Genomic DNA, 5,976 nt, shown 5'->3' with positions numbered 1-5,976 from the left:
ACGGAGCTACACATTTCAGTATGCCAAACGGCCCACCTCTCTGGCCTATAAGATAGGCCCGCGAGCAATCATCCATTTTCTTCGCCGATATTTTATATATATATATATATATATATATATATATATATATATATATATAATATCGTGTATGAAGAAATTCGTCCGGAAATTTCATCCTATTTGATATTAGAATGGAACAAAATATATAAAACACATTCAAGTTTTATAGTCACAAATATTTAAAAAGCGTAAATACACAAACTATTTTAAATCTTTCTCTTCTCATTTTTTATCTTTGAGATTCAGTAATCGATGTAAAGATGAGCTTTTTTAATTGATTCCTATAAAGATATATGAATTTTATCCAGAGAAAAACCCGTATTTCCGCAGCATTTCTATTTCTATTTTAAACAGAGGACCCACGTTTAGAATAAAAATGGGATTCCCAATTGGTGTCGTAGAGTAGGACAACCTATTTTGGAACAAATTCGGGCACTCCGATCTGCGTCTATGCAGTATCTGGAAAAATCGGGGAAAATTTCGATGCGGGTACGCGTGACACTTGAGAAATCTCTCTCGACTCTACGGAAGAGTCCGTGGGAAAAATCCCATGCACCAGATACAGTCTAAATATCGGAAACCATTTCTCAGTCGCGGGTCGCGTTGTTGATCCAGCCGACGCTGGTCGATGCTGAGGGCGATAAATGGAGCCGCTGATCCGATTCGCCGTTCCTTCACCTTGTTATTACGAATCGAGAGATCCGTCATCGTCGGCGCGCGCGTCCGAAACACGCACCGCTATTTAACCTGCGCGATTAACGTACACCGCAATCGCGTTTTTGCACAGCTCACCTACCTGCGACTTCCTCGGGGCTCGCTCGCGAGCGGCGTCGTCTCCAATTAGGGCGAGCGAGCGAGCGAACGTTATTGTACGTTTCCGCTGTGGTTTTTTGCGAAGCTGCTACATCTCTCTCTCCCGGAGAGCCGAGTGCCGTTATCGTGCGCTCCTCGAACACCGCAATTTACGGCTTCACTTCGCGGTACACCAATTGCGTTTCCCTCGTGACACCGGTCGATCGATCGATCGGCCGTTCGTTCGACGAGTAGTCGTCGGCTGATTTCTCGCGAAAACGCGCGCCTCCCTTCCTTTAATCCCGCTCGCTCCCGATGCCGCGCAAGAAGCGCATTACGCGAATTGCGGCGCGGCCAGGTCGGCGCGAATTTCACAACGCCGCAACGGCGAATCCTCTTCGCGCTAATCGCATCCTTCCCGTCCGTGGTACGATCCGTATGAGGGGAAACGCCGGCGACGTCACGGATCCCGAAGGTAATCGCGAGGAACCTCTCTCTTGTGCCAGCACTTGAAAGAGAATCTCGCGCTATCACTGCTATCACATACACACACACACTCACACGCGCAGAATTAATCGCACTGTTACCACGATGGAGCGCAATATCGTTTTTCGCCGCGATTTTAAGGAAGACACACACTGCCGTCACTGCGAATCGCGATGTCGGTTGTATTGTGCGTGGAGTCGGACGTGAATCCGCAAAAAGACGCGGAGTTTCGCGCGAGATTGATTTCTTCACGACTCGCATCGGCTTTTACCGTCTTCTTCTCCTCTTTTTTCTACTTTTTGTACTATTAAATATAGCAGGAAATACGAGGCTGACATCAGGTGTGATAATCTGAATGAAACAGCGGGAGGATAAAATCATTTGGCTGTAAGGTGGAAGAACATATTCCCGAGCTTTGCGCATACGCGCAGCGCTAATTATACGGAGAGAGTTTTATTGCAAAAATCAATATAAAGTTTTGTGACCAAAAAATATATTGACCTTCTGTCTTATTGCATTACCCTTTACCGTTTGTTATATCTGCTCTTTATATTTTAGAAACTGAAATCTACATTGAGAGATAAAATATATAAACAATAAATAATATTTATATGGTGAGTATTAGTAACATATTCACTTAAATCCATATTTCGTATTTCACAAATATTTTGTATTACTATTTTGTAAATAGTTTATATATTATTATATTAGTATAATATTTTATATATATTAATATGAATAAATATTGATATATAAGTAAATATATTCTTAATAGCATAACAAATATTTTTTTAGTTCTTAGATATTTTTTATTGTACTATATTGCAAAATCTATTATTGCTCATTAACAAGATAAATTTTATCGACAACCTATTTTTGCCTTACCAGAAAACATGGTAAAATTAAAAAAAAATTTACATGAAAGAAAGTATGATATATTTCCTTTTTGTGTAGAGTAGTCAATCACCACGTGGAACCGATCTTATATCGCTATTACATAATTTCTTATCGAGTGCCTTCCCCTTTTATATAAATCTTCAAAACTATTGTTAGTGTTGCGAAAAATACTGTTTCAATCAGGTGTTTTTTGCACTCTCACTTTTACGATCTCGCAGCTGACTTCGTAACTGATTCCCAGACGCAGCGAGAGGTGACGCGTGTCGTTTAGCTGAACTTCGAAGGCGACAGAGTAATTTCGAATCTCAGCTTACGTTAATAACCCGGGGATTACGATGGCTCAAGGAGAGATCCTTAAGAAACTGCAGGAAGGCGCGCGATCTCAAACTTCCTTGCTTTAATATCCGCGGATTTGTCATGAATTATGACTCACGAGGATAACGCGAGGAATTACCCCTTCTTCGGCCTATCCTCTCTCTCTCTTTTCCGGAAGTAAAATCTTGTATCTCAACGAAGCGTCATGCTAATATTGTTACTTTTCACGACGGTCTGTTTTCCGTGGAAAATACGAATTTCACGATACGAATTGTCCGTGTGCCACACGAGAAAGAAAAACTCACTTTGTGTATCTGAATTCCTGTTCCCTGGGCCGCGAAATTTTAACATTTTTATCTGAACTTCCTAACATCTGTATATTCTGAATAATACACATGGAGACTAAAGTCCTACTTAGCGCCTGTGAATGGCAGAAGATGCAAAAATGCCATTTGTGGTTTTTAAAAGAGGACTTCCCTGAAAAGTTATAGGGTTGAATAGAATCATAGGAGATTGATGTATAAGGCTTCAGAGTATCCAAATAGAAGTTAAATGAAGTTATTAAATAGTCGAAATAGAATCGAAATTTCAACTCGGAGGAACCAGGCCAAAATAGTAGAAGTAGCCTCCCTTCTTCCGTTCTGTTCGTCTGAACATCTGGCTGTATTAAAATTCAGTTGTTATACCGTCCGAGAACAATTGGCTGACAATTAACGGAAACCTCCTGCAGGAATGCTCCCGTTTCCGCGGCTGAACTGTCGTCTGATGCCCCAGGGGTCAGAAATTCAGTTACACGAACCGAGTTTATTTATCTTCCGTGCACACCACCGTGCCGTGGTCGTTTCCGTGAGAGGGAATTTTAAACGCCAGCCGTCAACCTTCGGACGGCCCCAAGGATCTAAAGGATAATAATTATCGTTCGGAGGCCGAGCGAAGTCGCGACGTCGGAAGAGCGTGACAGCCGTACAGTATATGTGTATGCGCGAGGGTGTAATTCCGCGAGCGGGAAAAATAACGCGGCGGAAGAACGAGGAGGCACGGCGCGAGGAAAATGAACACGGATGTAAACAGCGAGCGATGGACAGAGACGAATGGGGCGCGTTGCATGCCGCGAGATAAATTGAATTAACATATTAACGCGGCTGGCACGGAGTAAAAAGCGCCGTGCGCCATTCAACGTTCCATCTTCTCTGTCTGTCTGTCTCTCTCTCTTTCTCTCTCTATTTCTCTCTCTCTCTCTCTCTCTCTCTTCCTCATTCTCTTCCTCGTTTTCTGCGCTATTGTACGCGGGTGAGTCGAAGAAATTGAAAGATTAAAGGCGCCATAAAAATGTTGAGAGCTCTCGGGACTTTTTGACAAGTTCGTTTAACTTTGCTAAAAAAAAAACCGCATCACCACACACACTGAGAGAAATGGTTTGGTGAATGACACTATACTCGTCTTATGAAAGTAATACGGTGAATTTATATGCGATATCTGGTTCATATATCCAATATTCTGATTATGCCTCGACGCATCTGGTAGTCAATACCGAGACATTTAGTCGTAGACATTTAGACAGTTTGGTAATTCTCTTTAGACGTGTGATACTATTGATGCGATAATTAATTGTTACTCGCTGCGACGTTTCCTTTTTCGTCTATACTAATTTGTAAAGACGTCGGTGCTATAAAAGAGTAAACGCTGAAACCGTCAAATATTTAGAAGAATGAAATTTCTTAAAATATGTCGATAAATTTAGAAGTAAATATATGAAGATTATATACAGTAAATATATGAAAAATATATATATAATATGGTTAGATAAGAAGGTTAGATAAGATTTTAGGTTAGGTAAGAAGTCTAACACTACTCCACAACTGTATTCATAACATTCACCAAATGAATTGCATTTACCAGACGATTTAGTAAACGTATTTAAGCATTACTATAATGCTACTTAGACAATGCGCTCACTAGATAGTTTAGTATCATTGACTGAATATCTTGTTACACGATTATTCACCATATCATTTGGTAAACCTAAATAGAATTCTGGTTAGTATCATCAGACATTTCCCTCAGTGCAGAAAGATATATACTGCTCTCGAATGAACGTTACTTGTTTCAAATATTTCATAAGTTTACGTATCTGCAAATCTATCATAAGTTTATCACAAGCCCTATCAAATTTATTCAAAATATATTTTGAATAGTAAGCTTAGCATTTCATAATCAAGGATATTAACTTAAATTAATTAACCAAATATTCTTGGTTTGCTTAGTACATAAGGTTGAATTAACTTTTCTTTAGAAAGGAAGAGAAGCCAACTGAGTGATCGCTTTTCTTAACAGTAGAATCGTATTTTCCTTTGTACACCCTTTTATTTTCAAGAGTCCTATTCCGGGATATCTTCAGATATCAAATCGCACATAGCTGATGCACGCTTTCGGGAAAATATTTGCCGAAAAAATTTTCCTGAAGATTGTTAGACAGAGCCTTCAACTTGCGCGAATTGCGGATTTCACTTCTCTCAACATTCGCGGACTGTCGCGACTCACTGATTCGTTTCGCAATGATATTCGAGAGAGAATCCGATCAACGACATATCTAACGGAGTGTCGCACAGATACATACGAATCACGCGGTCAATTGGAATCTAAATCGAGCGTAATAAGCCGTCGTCGTCGTCCGAGTAATGTCCAGCTGATCTCGTGAGAAGAAGGAAGCTCTTAATCGGCGCTCATTCATTTAATCTCGAATTAACGGCGCGGACGAAAGATCGTGGCCTCCGCTCCGAAAATACAGTCAAATAATTCAGCGTGCGCTAGGAAAAGTTACGGGGAAGGAGAAATTCGGGCGCCCGACGAATTCTTGGCGCAGCGGTCGTCGGCGAGCGAAAAATGGATATCTCGCGCGCTCACGTTAGTTTGCCGTAGGGATTTGATGCATTTGGGAAACGAGCGAGTGAGCGAGCGAGTGGACGGACAGATGGACGAATGTGCGAATCACTGCGATAGTGGATTTATTTAATCGGCGAACCTCCGAACTCTGCAGCGGATCCACGCGCGACACGCGCGTCGAGTAATTGCATAAATGGAGATACGCGTCACCGTCGGATTCACTATTGATCCCCGGTTTAATTCTATTGAAAATCACTGCACCCACGACACCGTACTCCCACGGCTTCTCTCGAATCGGAGCTGCGACGCGCGAACTCGCGCAACATCGATCCTCTCGATCGCGCTGGCGCGGCAAGACTGGCCGCATGGATCGAGATCGTGATCGAGGGACAACGGCCAGGGACGGAGCAAGGAAGGGCTCGCGCGTGGCGTGCCCTCTCGATTCGTCGACTGGAGGTCATCGGTGCCTTCCAATTCCACTCGGGGGATCTACGGAACAGTCGCGTTCAACTAGACATTCACACATTATAATGGCTGATTGCA

General features: G+C 42.2%; 1 protein-coding gene across 4 annotated transcripts in view; it reads right to left on the bottom strand.

Annotated features, from left to right (window-relative positions):
- The window catches only part of LOC116844583, a 414,325-nt gene extending 408,551 nt beyond the window's left edge, over positions 1-5,774 (bottom strand). The window contains exons 1-2 of one of the 4 annotated variants that reach the window (XM_032816331.1): positions 5,573-5,774; positions 857-1,689 (exon numbers count right to left, since the gene is read on the bottom strand). The gene's annotated coding sequence lies outside the window, so the exon portion shown is untranslated. Of the gene's footprint in view, positions 1-856; positions 1,999-2,256; positions 4,031-5,572 lie in introns of those variants that run through there. The other 3 variants (XM_032816332.1, XM_032816328.1, XM_032816329.1) reach the window with 3 other exon arrangements.
- Positions 5,775-5,976: the final 202 nt, after the last annotated feature.

The sequence above is a fragment of the Odontomachus brunneus genome, unplaced genomic scaffold, assembly GCF_010583005.1.
Source record: "Odontomachus brunneus isolate Ranch 3 - 2012 unplaced genomic scaffold, Obru_v1 Obru_scaffold_042, whole genome shotgun sequence".
NCBI lineage: Eukaryota > Metazoa > Arthropoda > Insecta > Hymenoptera > Formicidae > Odontomachus > Odontomachus brunneus.
This window is presented reverse-complemented; position numbering and strand designations above follow the sequence as displayed.